Source organism: Neofelis nebulosa, chromosome 7 (genome assembly GCF_028018385.1).
Source record: "Neofelis nebulosa isolate mNeoNeb1 chromosome 7, mNeoNeb1.pri, whole genome shotgun sequence".
NCBI classification, from domain to species: domain Eukaryota; kingdom Metazoa; phylum Chordata; class Mammalia; order Carnivora; family Felidae; genus Neofelis; species Neofelis nebulosa.
This window is the reverse complement of record NC_080788.1, coordinates 48,331,292-48,350,866: the sequence shown is the minus strand read 5'-3', so window position 1 is coordinate 48,350,866 and position 19,575 is coordinate 48,331,292. Positions and strand designations below refer to the sequence as shown.

Here is a 19,575-nt window from a genome sequence, read left to right as displayed (position 1 = left end):
CAGCATTCTTCACAGAGTTAGAACAAACAATCCTAAAATTTGTATAGAACCAGAAAAGACCCCAAATAGCCAAAGAAATCCTGAAAAAGAAAACCAAAGCTGGAGCCATCACATTTCTGTACTTCAACCTGTATTACAAAGCTGTAATCATCAAGACAGCATGGTATTTGCACAAAAACAGTGGAACAGAATAGGGAACCCAGAAATGGACCCATAAATGTATGGCCAACTAATATTTGACAAACAGGAAAGAATATCCAATGGAAAAAAGACAGTCTCTTCAGCAAGTGGTGCTGGGAAAACTGGACAGCGACATGCAGAAGAATGAATCTGGACCACTTTCTTACATCATATATAAAAATAAACTCAAAATGAATGAAAGACCTAAACATAGGACAGGAAGCCATCAAAATCCTAGAGGAGAAAACAAGCAACAACTCCTTTGACCTCGGCCACAGCAACTTCTTACTTGACATGTCTCCGGAGGCAAGGGAAACAAAAGCAAAAATGAACTATTGGGACTCATCAAGATAAAAAGCTTCTGCATGGAGAAGGAAACAAACATCAAAACTAAAAGGCAACCTTAGGAATGGGAGAAGATATTTTCAAATGACATCTAAGATAAAGGGTTAGTAACCAAAACATATAAAGAACTTCTCAAATTTAACACCCAAAAAACAAATAATCCAGTGAAGAAATGGGCATAAGACATGAATAGATACTTTTCCAAAGAAGACATCCATCCAAATGGCTAACAGACACATGAAAAAATGTTCAACAGCACTCATCATCAGGGAAACACAAATCAAAACCATAATGAGACAGGGCACCTGAGTAGCTCAGTAGGCTAAGCATCCGACTTCAGCTCAGGTCATGATCTCACGGTCTGTGAGTTTGAGCCCTGCTTCAGGCTCTGTGCTGACAGCTCAGAGACTGGAGCCTGCTTCAGACTCTGTGTTTCCCTATCTCTCTGCCCCTCCCCCACTCGTGCTCTGTCTTTCTCTCTCTCAAAAATAAATAAACATTAAAAACAAATTTTAAAAAAACCATAATGAGATACCACCGCCTCACACCTGTCAAAATGGCTAACATTAACAACTCAGGCAATAACAGATGTTGGTGAGGATGCAGAGGAAGAACCATTTTGCACTGCTGGTGGGAATACAAACTGGTGCAGCCACTCTGGAAAATAGAATGGAGGTTCCTCAAAAAATTAAAAACAAAACTATCCTCTGACTCAGCAATTCCACTACTACATCTCTATTCAAAGGATACAGGAGTACTGATCCAAAGGGGTACACACACCCCAATGTTTATAGCACCACTATTGACAATAGTCAAAGTATGGAAAGAGCCCAAATGTTCATCAACTGATGAATGGATAAAGAAGATGTGGTATCTATATATAATGGAATATTACTCTGTGATCAGAAAGAATGAAATCTTGCCATTTGCAACAATGTGGATGGAACTAGAATGTATTATGCTAAGTGAAATAAGCCAGTCAGAGAAAGACAACTATCATATGATTTCACTCATACGAGGAATGTAAGATACAAAACACATTAACATAAGGGAAGGGAAACAAAAATAATATAAAAACATAAGAGACTCTTAAATATAGAGAATAAATTGGGAGTTGCTGGTGGGGTATTAGGTGGAGGGATGGGCTAAATAGGAAAGGGGCATTAAGGAGGACATTTGTCGGGATGAGCACTGGGTGTTATGTGTAAGTGATGAATCACTAAATTCCATTCCAGAAATCATTAAAAAAAAATAGTAATTAAAAAAAGAAAGAAATTTGTTTTTGCTATTCCTCCACTCTGTTTCATGTTTCTTCCCCTCCTCCCATTTACACAAGTATCCTGGATATTCATGCTGCCCCTTGCCTATATATAGCACCCCCCAATCTTGCCTTTTCTAGATAGTGTCTCATTCTATTTATTCTTTTGTAGTGTCTTTTATTCTTACCTCCTGCCATCCCAAAATATCACAGACTGGGTGGCTTAAACAACAGAAATTTATTTTCTCACAGTTCTGAAGACAAGAAATCCAAGATCAAGATGCCAGCAGGGTTTGTGTCTGATGAGCACTCTCCCCTTGGGATGCAAATGGCCATCTTGCCAATATAGGCATATATGGGCCTCCTCAGTGAATGCATGGGGTGGGGGAGGAAGTTCTCTGGTGTTTCTTCTTAGAGGGACACTAATCCTATCAGAAGGGAATCTCACCCTTATGACCTCATTTAACCTTAATTATTTCCTTAGAGGCCCCATCTACAAATACAGCCACACTGGGGGTTAGGGCTCCAGCATGTGAACTTGCGGGATGGGATACAAACATCCAGTCCATATCATCTCTTGCCTTAACTCTTCTCTCAAATTTTACCTTCCCCTAACGCAACCTTTGAGACTAATTTTGGCTAGGTAGCTATTGTGATGAACAAATTTGGGCCAACAGACAAGTTCTGCTCTTAAAGAGTGATTCACACAGGAAAAGCAGATAGAGTTTTATCACTTAGACAGTATCACTTTGAAAGAAGAATTTTATTAATTCATCTAACCATCAAGCACTGCTGCCCATGCCCACCCCTATGCCCAAGCATTTGCTAGATACAGCTTCAGGGACTCAGGCATTTGATGCCTAGGAATCTCCCCCTCACCCTTCCACCCGTTTCCAGGATGTACTATTTTGGATTTCTTGTTATTAATGGTAACAATAAAGTTTATAGAAGAAGCTTGACACAAGAATGGGAAGAAAGAGGGCACCTGAGTGGCTCAGTAGGTTAAGGGTCCGACTCTTGGTTTCAGCTCAGATCATGATCTCCCAGTTTCGTGACTTCAAGTCCCACATTAGGCTCTGAGCTGGCAGTGAGGAGTCTGCTTGGGACTTTTCTGTCTCCCTCTCTCTCTGCCCCTCTCCCACTCACGGTGTCTTTGTCTCTCTCAAAGTAAATAAACTTAAAAAAAAAGAATGGGAACAAAGACATGCAAATTGTACTTTCTAAATTTAAATTCCAGTTCCATATAATTTATTAATAATCCCAGAAATAAAGACAATTATGCACCTTATAGTTTTATTTAGGTTTTAAGTAGGCTCTATGCCCAATGTGGGGCTTGAACTCATGACCTTGAGATAAAGAGTTGGAAGCTCTACCAACTAAGCCAGCCAGGCACCCTTATACTATGGTGATTTGTGAAGATAGTTACGATTCATTTATTATTTTGAAAGATATTGTGCCAGCTATCAACTTCTTGCTTCTCAGCTCTAAACTCACCCTTCATTCACTCTCTGCAACATCTCCCTCTTATAGTCAGCACAACTAAACTTTATCAGTAGAGATGATGGGAAGGTCATTGAAGAAAAGAAAAGAGGTTGCCTTCCTGGTTCCAGATTGTTGCATTTTGCTTTTTCTACTTCCTGCTGCATCATCTATCAGTAGTGCAAGTGTGTGGGAAGGAACTTCTGGCTCTGCCCCAACTGTGCACCCAAAGTGCATAGTCCCTCAGCAACCTCACAGACCCAGCCCAGGTCCGGTGACCACCTCACTGTGGTTCTTCCAGTGCAGACACCATGCACTCTAAGCCTTGTTCTCACAATAGGTCCTCAACTCCCTCTAAGCCCAGCAGCCTTGGTTCACCTGCAGCGGGGAGGGAGACCAAGTAGGATGTTCTTGCAACAGACTTGGCAAGATACAACATCTTTTAACTAAGGCTATTGAAGTGGAGACGATGAGATACGGTTGGTTCCAGACACAGTTTGGGATTAGAGCCATTAAACTTACGATGGATTGGATATGGGGTGTGGATTTAAGACAGAAATCAAGATAGTTGTACCATGCAATTGGATAAATTATAGAGGCACAATTTATTGAGAAGGAAATATTTAGGAAGGTCCATATTTGGGAAGTGGGGAAGGCAGATGGAAGTCAAATCTACTATTTTAACCACATTTAATTTGAAATGCCTATTAGACATACAAGTAAAGATATCGAGTAAGCAATTAGATATACTAGCCTAGAACTCAGGACAGAAAACAAGGTTAAACATATAAATTAGAGTCACTGGCATATAGATGGTTTATTAAGCCACGGCTCTGGATAAGATTACATGAAGTCTCGATAAAAAACAGAAAGAAGGGGGAAGAAAGAGGAAGGGAAAAGGGAGGAAGGGAGAGAGTTTGGGGATAAATACAGAGTAAGTTTAGGAGAGAGAATGAACCACTGACTGTGGTATTAGTTTTTCATGGGTAATCTCGGTAAGAAACTTTTTAAGGGTATCAATATAAACAAAGCTAGTTTCACACTAATACTAGCTCTAGACCTCTGAGGGTCGCTTTTTTCAAATCTTATTGATTGCACTATCTTCTATTCCTTCAAAGCAACCATCTCATTGTTATACTAAACCACCTGGAACTGTACTTTCCTCTTTTTATTTCAGCTATTGGTTTGTCAACAAATTAGAAAGCACAGATGGGAACTGATGACATTTGACACGTTTTTATTTTCAGGCATTTATCACCATCTATATTACGATTTGAATTCCAGGTCTTGTTCTGACAAACTCAATTTTACCTAAACATTAAGTAAATGAAAATCAGCCTGGGTGCTGTGGGAATGAATAGGGTTAGGGTCCACATGGCTGTGATGTTCTTGGCTAGAGATGAGCTCTATTCAACATCCTTTGCCCCACCTTGCTTCTCTTGACATTAAGCATACATACTTTCTTTGCTCTATTTTTCTTCATAATATTTATTACTACCTGACATTATGTTATATAATTTACTTCCTTATCTGTTTATTGTCTGTCCTGCCCTCATTCCCATTGGAATAAAAACTCCATGAAGCCACAGATTTTGTTTTATTCACCCTTGCTCTATATGCTGTCCTTGGACCAGTGGCACATAGTAGGTGCCCAATATTTGTTGAACACATTAACTTAGCAGAAATTAGCTTGGTTAAAATAGGAAAAAATCATGTATGCAAAAATTGGCTCATTTCCTCCTTAAAATACAAAGGAATATATTCTGTAACCAATGAAACTATGGTAATAAATACACACAATATATGTATGTTAGTACAAGTTCTAGCAAAGCTTTTTTAAAAGATAGTATGTACAGCATGGAGTCTACATTCAATTAACAAGTTACTTGCACCTTTGTCATTCTCCCTGAAGCTGGACAGTGTGAAAGGGATGTGTCTTTTCCTTTGTGTATATTTGCACCCTTAGTATGAGACCAGTGAAAAAGAACAAATATGAGAGGGGAACATCTGTAGGTCAGCTTTGGGGGCACCAGATTAGGAATGAGCTACAAAGACATCTCATATTCTTCATTCATTCATTCATTCATTCATTCTTTCTCTCTCACTCTCTCTCCTCCCTGCCTCATTCTGTCTCATGTTCTGGCTCCCCTTTACCAAGTAAAATACCCACCCTATCCCTAATTTGCCTTCAAAACAGTATACCTTTCTCCAGAACATATTACCTTAATGAATATGCTCATTTTTAAAGTCTATTAAGCATATCAACCTATTGTCTGTTGTGCATGTTGCCTTTTTTTCCCCAGTATTGTCTTTCAACTTTAATTTGATCCAGCACAGAGGTTGGTACTATATAAATGTTAGTTCCTGTTTCTCCCTCCCTTAAGACATGTATGGATTAAGATTCTTTAGACCAAGCAAAATGCAAAGCACTGGAGATACAAAAAATTAATAAGACACAACCTGATACTCCTCAACATGCTGATACTCCAGCCAGGATGATAGCAGTGCTGGTGCTGATGCAGATAAAGCTACCATGGTTTTATTTCCTGAGACTTCCTGTCTTGTCTCCTTGTCTCTTGTCTACTTTCCAGGGGAGAGTAGAGACTTGTACTTCTATCACTTTTCATGAACATTAGCATGTTTTCTAAATTTTATTATTACCTTATTATACAGTTTGTATCGATTATAGATTTTGTGTACAGATACCTACAAGGGTTGACGATGTAAATTCTTTTTAAAAAAGACTCCCAGTCTGACTATAATCCTGTTACAGTGGACTGCTTTCAGTTTTTGGAACATTCCAAGCTTCTCCTTCTTCAAAGCCTTGTTAATGCTCTCAGTATAAGACTCTCTGCCTGGAACGCTCTCCTCCTGGCTTTCAGGCACCGTCAGATTCTCCAACATGAAGCCATCATAACCATCCTACAGAATAGCAAATGCTACCACTATACCCTATCATAGCACTTATCTGTTTCCTTTGTAACATTTACATCATTTGTAGTTATTTCAATTACTTATTTTTATGTTTACTATTTTCCTCACTAAACTGTGAATCAAATTTTGTCTATCGTGTTCATAGCTATATTCCCAATGCATAGCAGATTATCTGGCAAATAAAAGTTGTTGAGTAGGGGCACCTGAGTGGCTCAGTGGGTTGAGCATCTGACTCTCAATTTCAGCTCAGGCTGTAATCCCAGGGTCATGGGATAGAGCCCTGTGGCGGGCTCCCTGATGGGTGTAGAGCCTGCTTAAGATTCTCTCTCTCCCTCTGCCCTTCTCCCCCACTTGCACACTCTCTCTAAAAAATAAATTTAAAAAGGTTGTTGAGTAAGTATCTGTCAAATCACTGGTCGAATAATAAGGAAGACAGCAAAAGGGGGAAGAGAGAGGGAAAGAAAAGGAGATTTTCACTATACTCAATCATCTGGCTTTTCCTCTGAACTCTTAAAGGGTCTACTGTCTAGTAATCTTCAAAACACTTTACTCGTGTACCTCCTAAAATAATGTATTTAAGTGATGCATGCTCTCACACATGCTTAAGTTAATATCTATGATTTTCACAAGTTTATTTTAATGTTTATTTTTGAGAGAAACACAGAGTGAGCAGGGGACAGGCAGAGAGGGAGGGAGACAAAGAATCTGAAGCAGGCTCCAGGTTCTGAGCTGTAAGCACAGAGCCCAATACAGGGCTTGAACCCATGAGCCGTGAGATCATGACCTGAGCCGAAGCTGGATGCTAAATTGACTGAGCCACCCAGACTTCCCTCATCATAAGTTTAAACAAATGCAAACAATAAATATCCTGTATATTATAAATGGTAGTATTTAAAATAAGTCTACTGCACAATATTATTTGAAATGTATCCAATGTGACATAAATACAATAAAGGTTTGGTATCCACTACTATTCATTTTTATTTTATTTATTTTTAAAATATAATTTATTGTCAGATTGGCTTCATACAACACCCAGTGCTCATCCCAACAAGTGCCCTCCTCAATGCCCATCACCCACTTTCTCCTCTCCCCCACCCCCACTATTATTCATTTTTAAAAGGCACAAAGATTCAGCCATACCACTCCCAGACATCAGCCAGAAATTAGTATAGAGGTTCCCCACAAGACATATACAAAAATATTCACAGCAACTTTATCCATAATGGACACAAACTGAAGAAAAACCCAACTGTTCCTCAGCAGTAGAATGGCTAAGTACATTATGGTACACAAATGCATGCATACATACATACAAATGTGCATACATATACTGGGATATTACATAGCAATGGTTCTCAAGCTTTCTGGTCTCAAGGCCCCTTTATACTCCTAAAAGTTATCGAGGACACCAAAGAGCTTTTAAAATCTATTTGGGCATTTCTATCAACATGGGTAATGTTAAAAACTGGACTGAGAAATTTTCAAAATGTCTATTAACCTATTTTTAAAATAACAATAATGACATGGCTAAATCTTGAAGACATTATACTAAGTGAAAACAGCCAGACACACAAACACAAAAATTGTATGATTTCACTTAAAGGAGGTACCTAGGGTAGTCAAATCGATAGAGACAGAAAAGAAAATGGTGGCTGCCAAGGGCCAGAAAGAAAGGCAAATAGAGAGTTATTGTTTAATGCATAAAGAGTTTCACTTTGGGAAGATGAAAAAGTTCTGGAGAAGAATGGTGGTGATGGTTACTCAATATAAATGTACCTAAGGTCCTTTACCTATACACACCTAAAAATAGTTAAAATGGTAAATTTTTTAATTTATATTTTACTAAAATTAAAAAACAATAATAAATCCCTTACATGTTATTGTACATATTTTTTTTAATGTTTATTTGTTTTTGAGAGAGAGAAAGAGAGAAAGAGCGTGTGTGCATGTGCACACAAGGAGGGAAGGGGCAGAGAGAGAGAGAGAGACAGAGGATCCAAAGTGGGCTTCTCACTGACAGCAACAAGCCTGATGCAGGGCTCAAACTCATGAACCATGATACCATGACCTGAGCCAGAGTCAGATGCTTAACCAACTGAGCCACCCAGGTGCTCCTGTTAATGTACTTATTTTTATGTATGACTATATCTTCCAGACAAAAATATTAGTAAGAAGTAAAAGCATTATTTTTACATGTTTTCAAATCTTTTAAAATCTGGCATAATAGAAGACAACTGCATTGTAATATCTGCTCTGTTTCATTCTGTTACAATATGTTCTTTTGTTAAAGTATATGAAGGAAATCTGGCCTTACAAAGATATATAGTGGAAAAGAGAAAGATTATTCTAATAGTCTTTTCAGAAAATTCTGAATTATCTTCTTTAATACTATATCAAAACTTGATAATTGGTAGTTTCTTAAAATACTGGTTCACTAATATATGCAGATCTTACAAATACTAACACACTTAATTGTATGTCAGAAAAATAACATTTGTTAATATCACCACCAATCTCAAAAGAAAAGTTGTGAAGTACTGGGAGGATGTTAAGCCCAGGACAGTGAACGCAAATTTTCCAAAATTCTATTTTTGCTTGAAAATGCAAATTTTATCAATGTCAACAAATATAGTCAATTTGCCTTGAAGTAACGATTCACTCCATTTTTTTAAACAAAATATCTGTCAAATAACTAAATCAAAGTAATCATAGTTTGTCTTTGCTTTTCTCAAGTAAAAATGGTGTCCTATGAAAAAAAACCAACCAGTTCAGTCCACAATTCAATTGCACAGGTGGTTTTTCTTGAGACAATCATCATATTCCTGTATGGAGTAGAAGTACTTCATGTGTACTTCCTGTTTCATCATATATAATATTACAAAGACATCTACTAATGTCAGCAACCTATGAATGGAAGGAAGCTTCTTCAATCTGATAAAAGACTATGAAACACCTATTTCTAACATAACTAAAAATAAAAAACTAAATGTTTTCCCTTCCAAGATGGAAAACAGGCAAGTATGTTTGCTTTTATTGCTTCTAATCAACATTGTACTCAAGAATTTAGCCAGTGAAATAAGACAAGAAAAGGAAATAAAAAGCATACACATTGAACAGAAATAAAGCTCTCTATTCACAGGTGACATAATTATGTATATAAAAAATATCAAAAACACTGCTAGAATTAATAAGTGGATTTATCAGGTTCACAGGATATGTCAATATATAAAAATATATGCAACTAACAAATGGAAATTGAAATGTAAATAATACAATTTACAAAAAATGCAAAATGCTTAGGAATAAATCCAACAAAATTTGTGCAAGATTTGTATCCTGAAAACTGTGATATATTCATGAGAGAAATTTATTTTTATTTATTTTTAATTTTTTTTTTTTTGATAGAGAGCACATGAACGTGCAAGTGGGGGAGGGGCAGAGGGAGAGAGAATTCCAAGCAACCTCCATGCCCAGCATGGAGCCCAATGTGGGACTCAATCCCATGACCATGAGATAATGACCTAAGCCAATGTCAAGAATTGAACGCTCAACCTACTGAGCCAGCCAGGTGCTCCTGGCTGTAAGGAGCACCTTACAGGTGCTCAGGAAAGACATGTAAAAAGATGTAAATAAACAAAGAGATATACCATGTTCATGGATTGAGGGTTTTAATTTTGTTAAGGTAGCAATTTTCCCCAAACAAATTTATAGATTAAGTGCACTCTCAATCAAAATCCCTTTCTGTAGAAATTGACAAGCTTATTTTATGCTTTATAGGGAAAATCCAACCAAATGAATTTTGATTCTTTTCCTTCTAGAGTTCTTTAAAATGGATATGACTGTTTAATACATTTTTTAAAGGTTATTTATTTTGAGAGAGAGAGAGACAGAGAGAGAGAGAGACAGAGAAACACAGTAAGTGAGTGGGAAAAGGGCAGAGAGAGGAGGAGACAGAGAGAATCTAAAGCAAGTTCCACACTGTCAGGACAGAGCCTGATGTAGGACCCAAACCCACAAATCATGAGATCATGACCTGAGCTGACGTTAAGAATTGGACACTTAATGGACTGAACCCCCCAGGGGACCCGGACATGACTGTTTAAAACAAGGGTTTAAAACAAATTGTATGGAAGTGCCTGAGTGGCTCAGTCCACTGAGCAACCAAGGCTTCATTTCAGCTCAGGTCATGATCCCATGATCCCACGCTCAACCTGAAGGCTGCTTAAGATTCTCTCTTTCTCTCTTCCCCTCTCCCCCACTCATACTTGCTCTCTCTAAAATTAAATATATAAGTAAAATAAAAAGAACTGGCTGTCAAAATAGATCCTACAGGTATTAAAAGAATAACAAGACAACATTATAAACAATATTATGACAACAAATTCAACAAAATAGATGAAAAAGACAAATTTCTTGAAATTTTCCACGTACCAAAATAGAGACAAGGAAAAGCAAAAAATCTAAATAGACCTATATCCAATAAACAAATTGAATTGTTCTGGAAAAGCTTCCCCCAAAGAAAACTCCAGGGCCAGATAGTTTCACTGGTGAAAACAACGAAGTTACACAAATTATTTTCACCAAAGAGTGGAGGAAAGAACACTATCCAACTCATTTTATGAGGCCAACAGTTATGGGCTGAATTGTGTCCCCCCACCCCCACTAAAAATTCGTATGTTGAAGTCCCAACCCTTATTACTTCAGAATATAAACATATTTGGAAGTAAGGTCCTTGTTATGGTGATTTAATTAAAACAATCCTGTTAGAGTCCTAATCTAATATAACTAGTGTCCCTGTAAGAGGAGGAAGAGACACCAGGGGCATGTGGTTGCACAGAGAAAGGCCATGTGAAGACATAGAAGATGGCCATCTACAAGCCAAGGAGAGAGGCCTTAGGAGAAAACAAACCTGCCAGCAATTTGATCTTGGACTTCAAACCTCCAGAACTGTGAGAAAATAAATTCTGTTGTTTAAGCCCAGTCCATGGTATTTTGTTACAGCACCTTAGAAATCTAAAACACCAACATAATCTGAATAACAAAACTTGACAGAGATGGTATAAAAAAAATTACAGACCAATATTCTTTGTGGAGATAGAGGCAAAATCTATAACAAACAATAGCAAAGCAAATCGATCGTACATAAAATGAGTAACACTTCAAGACTTAGTAGGATTTATCCCAGAAATGCAAGATTAATTTAAGATTTTAAAACTAGTCAATGTAATTTACTATAACAACGTAATTCACTAAAAAAGAAAACCAATATGATCATTTCAATAGATTGAGAAAATGCATTTGACAAAATCCAACATTCATTCTTGATAAAAGCTTTTAGCAATCCAGAAATAGTAGGGAACTTCCTCAAATGAATAAAGGGCATCTACAAAACACCTACAACATAATTAGTGGAATTAGACTGAACGTTTTGCCCTACAATGGGAACAAAGCAAACATGCCATTATCACAACTTATATTCAACATTTTACTAGAAGTCCTAGTCACTGTAAGAGGAAAAGAAAAGGAAATACATGTCAGTAAGATTAAAAAGGAAGAAGTAACATTGTCCCTATTTGAAAGTTACTTGATTATTAATGTAAAAATCCTAATGAATCTAGAAAACAATTTCTAGAACCCATAAGTAAATTTAGCGAGGTCACAGGATACAAGGTTTATATATAAGAATCTGTTTAAAGCAAACATTAAATATATATCTCTAAATACTAACAGCAAACTATTGTAAAATGAAATTTAAAAAGCCACTCTGTTTACAGTAGCACCAAAAAATAATTATGAATAAATCTTAAAAAAAATCTTTATATTAGAAACTATAAAACATAGTTGAAAGACATTAAAGTATACTTAAATAAATGAAGAAATATACCATGTTTATGGATCAGAGGATTCAATATTAACATAACAATTCTCCCCAAATTGTGGTATTATTAAAGGATAAAGATATAGATCATGAAACTGAATACAAAATCTGGAAACAGACCAATAAATACATGGTCAATTTGGGGCATCTGGGTGGCTCAGACAGTTGGGCGCCAGGCTTCAGTCCAGGTCATGATCTCACAGTTCATGGGCTTGAGCCCCGCATTGGGCTCTGTGCTGACAGCTGGGAGCCTGGAGCCTGCTTTTCCCTTTCTCTCACCCTTCCCCCACTCATGCTCTGTCTCTTGCTGTCTCTCAAAAATAAATAAACATTTAAAAAAATTTAAATACATGGTCAACTTGAGAAAAGTGCCAAGGTGATTTAATAGAGAGTCATTTTGACAGTAAGTAGTGCTGTAGCAATTGGACACTGGACATCCATATTAAGAAAAAAAAAAGGACTATTGATCTTAAACTCACACCACATGCAGAAATTAACTTGAATTGGGCCACAATCCTACATGGAAAACCTAAAATTATAAAACTTTTGGAAAAGAACATGAGAGAAAATATCTGTGTCTTTAAGTTCGGCAAAGATATTTCAAAGGGGATGCAAAGAGTATGGACCCAAGGGAAAAATTCATGCTAAGATGCCAGCAGTTTTAACCATCATTGCTTTTGCATCATGAATTAAATAACATCAATGCACTGAAAAAGGCAAATAAATAAAATCCAAAATTATTATAAAAATAATTTTGACTCATGGACCCCCCTGAAAATCTTAGGCACCCCAGCCTCCAGCAAGAATCCTCAGACCACTCAGACTTTGAGAATAGCTATTTTGTAATCATTAAAAAGAATGAAATCTGGTGTATGCAACAACCGATGCCTCATACAGACATAATGTTGAACAAAAGAAGCTTAACACAAAGGAAAGCATACTGTATAATTCCATTTATACAGCTTCCAAGAACAGGTTAAAGTACTCTATGGCATGAGAAGTCAAAATCATGGTTATCTCTGGGGTGGGGAAAGGAGATTAACTAAGAAAGTTCATAGAGGGAGCCTATATCTTGATTTAAGTGGTGCTTTGTACAGTTTACTCTATGGATGTTATACCTCAATACAAATATAAAAAGAATATAAATAAATTCCTAATCTTTAACAGTTTTATATCTTTTCCCCCTTGAACTTATATTTCAATATATTTTAATTCCACCTCCCTACAGAATATTATTCTAATGAAACATATTTCTATATTTAAGTGTTTTATTAAACATACTCTATGACCTTTATACACACACACACACACACACACACACACACACACACAAAACCATAGTCATATTCTCAAGCAGGTCAATTTTAGGGAATGAAGCTGATAATCTGAGAATTCTAGTTTGAGGATGATGGACCATAACATTTATTTGGCATTTCAAACCTTAATTGTTAAATACTTTTTAATATATATGTCTTACTTCACTAGAGAGCTTCTTAAAGGCAGGGATGCATCTCAGGTCTTCCATAGCCCAAGATCTAGCACATAGTAGGTGGCTCACTGATTGATTTTCTCATTCATTCATGAGACAAAAATTTCTTTAGCCTTTTATGTGTAAGGCTTGCTAGCTTCTGTGCCTATAATGATGGGTAAGTACAAGGCTCCATAAATTCCTGTTGATAATTGATTGATAATTATCAGCTACATTTCAGAAAAGGTGTAATTCTCTTTTCTCCCAAATTCCAAGTATGAGTGCGCTACAGGTTTTGTTAACCCTGTTGTAAAAACAGGGACACCAAGACACAGAGATTAATTAATTGACTCACTTTGGGTCATGCACTTCATCATGAGTCAAGTGAAGTTTAAAACCCTTACAGGTTCTTTTCTGGACTGAGGTGCTAAGGGAATTCATTCAGATTAACTAGAGTTCATATTTCATTTAAATGCTCTCATTTCACTTATGCTACATCCACCTTCTTGGACTTGTATTTTAGGACCTGCAGTCCGAATTGGTTTACTTCTATTTCAGACACTGTCAAGATAAATTAGACACTTAGGGTCCATGACACCATCTGAAGCAGAAGTGCTATTAGTTGAAAATACATAAGAAGTTTTGTATTTCAATATAGTATAACACTTCTTTGGAGAACCTATTTTCTACTAAAAATGAAAGTGGAAATAAACATGAGTAAATTTTGAAAATGTTAAAAAAGTTAAAATTTGGTCTTAGTATATATCCTCAGGCAAGTGTAGCCGAAGGAAAGCAGGTTAACAGTAAATATTTTTATCTCCTGCCAATGCATCTACAAACCATTCTGTTGAATAAAATCTGGCAGTTTCCTCACTGTGAGCAGAGATAGGGTAACAACTCTGATGATACATAAACTTGCATCAGATACAGGCTCCATTTTTTGCTGTAATCATCCATCCATAGCCTAGACTGCTCAGCTGACAAGACATGTTATTAATAAAGCAAACTGTACCACAAGTGCATTGCCCTACATGGTGTTTATCTTGTTGGAAAGTGTAATTGTCTGAAACAGCGGCCTCTGTGAAAAGATACCTTATGAGCTGTGTAAAGATCAAAATAATTTCGACTAATAGTGGTAGTTGTTTGTGAAGGATTAAAACATAGGTTATGCTGCATAGAGTTAATGACCCGGCCTTGCTTTTAAGGTCCCTGTGAGATAGCCTTCAATTTCATGCCATGCCTTGTGGAGTAACAAAGACCCTCCACTAGAATGTAAACTCATCAAAGGCAGAGAACTCCAGTTTATTTGCCAATGTCTCCCTAGCACATAGTGCAGTACTTGGAATAGAGTCAACATTTAATATTTGTTGAGTGAAAAAAATGAATGAATATGAGTATAGGAAAGAAATGTAACAAGTTTCAGGTTCAAGCCAAGCCATTATCAGAGTTCCGCCAGGTTGTAACTCAGAAACATAGAGTGGAATCCAATCTCCAGGATTGGTATGGTGGGGAGGGAAAGGGTAAAATGGAAGCAGTGTGAAATCTAGTAGCTGAGGATACCACTTGGGACTCCTATAATTCTAAGGCAGACAGGAAAGTCCCAGGTATAGAAAAGTGTGAAGCTTGTCTTTAGTCCCTGTCTCTCACCCGTACCCTAGCCTCACAGGATAGGACTTGGATGAGTTCTTGCATCTTTCAATCTGGATTTTCCTGGCAGAACAAAAGGAGCTTCAGATCTCAGATTCTCACTAGTGGAGTGCTAGCTGGAACAGCAACTGCATGTGGCTTGAGGACCAGTGTGAGGGGCTACGACAAGAGCAAGGTCTTAGATAGGGAGACAGATGGAGCACCAGATCCTGAAATGGAGCTGAGTCACCTCTCCATCGAGATAGTAAAAAAAAAAGAGTATGAAGGAAGATAGAAAAATTTAGAAGTGATTAAGGAGAGTAGATACAGAAACATTTTGTAGAGGAAAGGAAAGTTGAAGGAACCTACTGAGGCCTAAACCGCAGCCACTTTTCCTTCTTTTTTTCCCCAACAAAATCTGATGTTATTTTAATTATATCCTCCCACATGCTCATGGTAAGTGATTTCTCTCCCCAGCATGAGGGATAAATTATGTTTGGCATCATTCTTTTTACAAGTAGTTAGTTTAGGATGTGTATGTGACACAATTCTGTCCAATGGGATTCAGTTCTGCCAGAGGACTCTAGTAAGGGTTACCTTCCTTTATTACGAGAAAGATAAAGACAGAGAAAGAAAGAGGAGGGAGACAATATCCCTCTTCTTTGCAGGATGCCCTTACTGCCCTTGACACCAAAAATGCAGAGGCTATGGTGCAGCCTTGAAGGAGATAGCAGGAAAGTGTCATCTGAGGATGGCAGAGCAGAAAGAAGAAATCCACTTGGGTCCTTGACAACATCCTTGAGTTACTCAACTAACCAATACAGGAACCACGTTCCTCCAAACTTCTTATTTAATGAAATAAATTCCTTATCTTTCAAAAGCTACCTCTAGTCAAACTTTCTGTTGCTTGCACTTTTGTTGATAGCTTGATCTTTTCTTGTAAAGGCAAGAGCATGGATTTGGATGTGAAATGTGGGATGTGAAAATTTGAAACATATTTCAGCTCTCACCTATAGCGTCTCTCCATGTTCTTTCCCCTCTTCCATCTCTTCGCCACACCTACTGTAATCAGACAAGGGCCAGGTACACAGGACCGGACACAGAAGGACCTCTCCTCTCTCAAGATTTAGTCTTTGTTCCTAGCTGAAGCTCAGCACGTTTGGCTCCTTCACTACAGACATGTTCTGTCGCAGGAAGCTCCTCAGTCACTCCAGGAAACAGGCTTTGGGGCCCTTGCTCCATCAGCTCCACAGACATACCCAGATATGTCTGAACCCCAAGCCACAGCTTAGGCTCAACTGGAGCCCCAGCTGCAGCATCACTCTGTACCTATAGCTTTGTGGCCCTTGAACACAACTAGAGAATGAAAATGGCCAAGACTTAGGGATAGGAACTGGCACAGACATAAGAGAATGTCTGAGATTGCAGGAATTAGCATAGCTTTACTACAGTATAAATTTTATGAAGACCACTTAGCACCCAGCACAGAACTCTGCATCTACAGAGTTAGTCTCAACACATGTGTATTAAATTTAATTGAAATGACCAGATTGTAGGCTGAAAGTCAAATGGCTTCCTTTTGCAGAATCTTCTGTTTAGAGAATGCTTTTCAACCACCACCGCCCCCCCCCAAACAAAACCTTCAATGTTTTCATCTGTTAACTAAGTTTATTTTTATAATATACTTTGAGACAGGCAGCAGTAAGAATAGTTTTAACTTACCAGGAGGAAACGAAGACACAAAGAGATGATCTGACTTGGCCACAGTCCCAGAGGGCATCCGTGGCAGAGCTAGGATGGTCTCTAAGTCCCTGGGGGCTCTCAAGCCATTGTTCAGATGTCCCTGTATGTAATTGTTTTGATAGCAATTTCCCTGGTTCTCTCTCACTTGCCTGCTAATCACGCATGTCAATCACATTCAGGACGGCCATGGGCCTAAGGGTCAGCCACAGTCTCAGGAGGACATAATTCGAACGGAAAAACAAGACACAATAGAGCACTTTCTCCTTCAAGCATGTATGTCAATTGTGGCCTCATAAGTCTGACAGTGTGTGCAGGAACAGTGTCGCTTTTTTTTTTTTCCCTTCCCGATGGAGAAAGGATGTAGCGAGTGCTCTGACCACAACAGAAAACCCAATGAGAAATTCACCAGTTTAAGATCTTCTTACTGGATAACACTCAAGGATATTGCAAGAGTTCTCCACCCACTCTCTAAAGAGTCAGGAGGGAGGTCCTCTTTCTTCCTCCTCAGTGAGTCTCTGAAGCTTCACTCCATCTGTTAGGCAAGCCTGGACGGTGGAGCGGTAGTGTAAACCTTGACACAGATGCTAATTACCCTTCCCCTACAGACCACTTGGCCCTCTTTCCTCATTTCACTTTCACTTTAGAGAGCAGCATCTGCGGCCCAGAAGACAGGGTCCAGGCCTGGACCTGGGAGAAGGCCCTGAGGAGACGCGCGCGTGCGGCCAACAGGGAGGGGTGGGAAGGGGAGCGTGCGCGGGGCGGAGGCTGCTCGCGTGAGGCGTGGACCCTGGTATGTGCGTGTGCGCGGCCCTCGAGCACCGCCCGCGCAGCGCCGATTGGCCGGGGGCGCGCGGCGGGGGAAGCCCTTGGCTAATCTCCTGCCACTCAGCCCGGTCTACGTCGGCGCCGGTCCCGCAGCGCGGCTCGCGGAAGGACAAATAGTCCCCGCGGCGGCGCCGCGCGCCCCTCCTCGGCTTCGCTCACCCCGCCCGGGAGGCCCCGGCAGGCGGGGGAGGGGTGGCCTCTGCGGCTGCTCGACCCCCTCTCCCCTCTTCGCGGCCTGATGAGTGGATTGCGCTCCCTTGGGAAAAGTAATTGGATTCCCGACTCCCTGCAGCCGGGATCAGCGGAAATCGGAGGCTGAGCCTGCAGGTTGCGGGAGGGCGGGGGGGTTGGGAGAAGAGGAGAGGTCGAGGAGCAGCTGCCTGGGAAGGAAACTTGGTGAAAGCAGCACTTTGCACTGACGTGTTAAGGCGTGCTTGTTTCTCTACAGGCCGCGATAGAAAGCTGGGTGGTAAAGAAGGATCAACGGAGATTACCCCGGTGTCCTTTTCCACCTGGCATGTGACTTTTGCCCCTCCATGGTGTCAGCATTCTGAAATTCACCTGGTTGCTGATCTCCGGGAAGAGAAGTAATTTGGAACGTTTGAGTCTTTGAGCCACCACCACCTCGTTTTTCTCTCAGAGCTCTACTTGGAGCTCAGGCGGAGAAAGAACATCGCCAAATCTGGGATTGGAGATACTTCTTGTTAACAGGGTAACTCAGGAGAATATGCCATTCTCACCAGAATCATCCAGGAAAGAATCTTAGGTCCTTGTCTTAGCGGTAGTGAACTTCCCTAAATTTTCTCCTTAGGGGAGATGATGCCGAAGAGGGAGCCTTAAGCAGAGTTTTTGGCTAAAATGATAGGAATGTGCTAGGAATTTAAGTGACTAATTCATCCTCCTTGTGATTTTTTTTCCCATCTAATTTACTGTATTCCACCCATTCATTCATCAAACACGCTTTTATTGGGGGCTTTCCATGTGCCATGCTCTGTTGTACTTACCAGGGATACAGCAGTGAATAAAACAAGTCCCGAACTCATGGAATCTCTTTACAGTTCCTCCAGTGGGGGAGACGACAAGACATGTACAAACATGTAGAGTATAATGTCATGCAGTGATAAATGCCATGAGGACAAAACAGGGTAGAAGGATGCAGATGACAGTAGTGTGGGGTTTTTTTTATACTTAAGGTAAATTGATCTAGAAAGTCCTCTTTTATGAAGTTATGTTCAAACCGTGGTCTGAATGAAATGAGGGACAAAGCTAAGCAAATGTCTGAGGGGAAGAACTTTCTAGGCAGAGAAAAGAACAAGTACAAAGGCTCTCAGGCCAAAGTGATGAGCTTGACTTAGTAGGAAGCACAGAGGTCAACATGAATGTTACACAAGGAGCAGGAAAACAGAGAATCTTCCTGACTTCCTTCTTCTACTCGAATCTAACCTGTCAGAATAATCATTCTAAATCTTCACTTTTAGTACATCTCTTCCTGCCTCAATAGTTTGATGGCTGTATTTTCTGTTCCATTAAATTTAAATTCTTCGGACTGATTTTCAAGCTCTTGCTCCAATCTAGTTCCCTCTTATCCTGTGAATCACTTTCAATCTATTCCTTCTAGTTCTAGTTAGGTTTGTCTCTCAAGTATTCATGTTTACTTATTCCTGTGTATATTTGTTTATGGGTCCACCCTCACACAACTTAGTATTGATTCAGTAAGGATATATAATTGCAAGTGACATAAAATCCAGCTCAAATTGGCTTAAGTAGAAAAGGGAATTTATTGGCTCACATAACTGAGAAGTTCAAGATAGTTTTATTAGACATGGCCTGGCAGTA

At 39.1% G+C, this 19,575-nt stretch overlaps 1 protein-coding gene and 1 long non-coding RNA gene across 5 annotated transcripts in view; one reads left to right on the top strand and one right to left on the bottom strand.

The window, feature by feature from the left end:
- The window catches only part of ZNF280D (zinc finger protein 280D), a 320,006-nt gene extending 302,377 nt beyond the window's left edge, over positions 1 to 17,629 (bottom strand). For all 4 annotated transcript variants that reach the window (XM_058737626.1, XM_058737625.1, XM_058737630.1 and 1 more), the window contains exon 1: positions 16,894 to 17,629. The gene's annotated coding sequence lies outside the window, so the exon portion shown is untranslated. The remainder of the gene's footprint in view (positions 1 to 16,893) is intronic.
- Positions 17,630 to 17,707: 78 nt separating this feature from the next.
- LOC131516511 (uncharacterized) lies at positions 17,708 to 18,781 on the top strand. Its single transcript, XR_009264121.1, has 2 exons — positions 17,708 to 18,066; positions 18,188 to 18,781. It is a non-coding gene; the product is annotated as an uncharacterized LOC131516511 (long non-coding RNA).
- Positions 18,782 to 19,575: the final 794 nt, after the last annotated feature.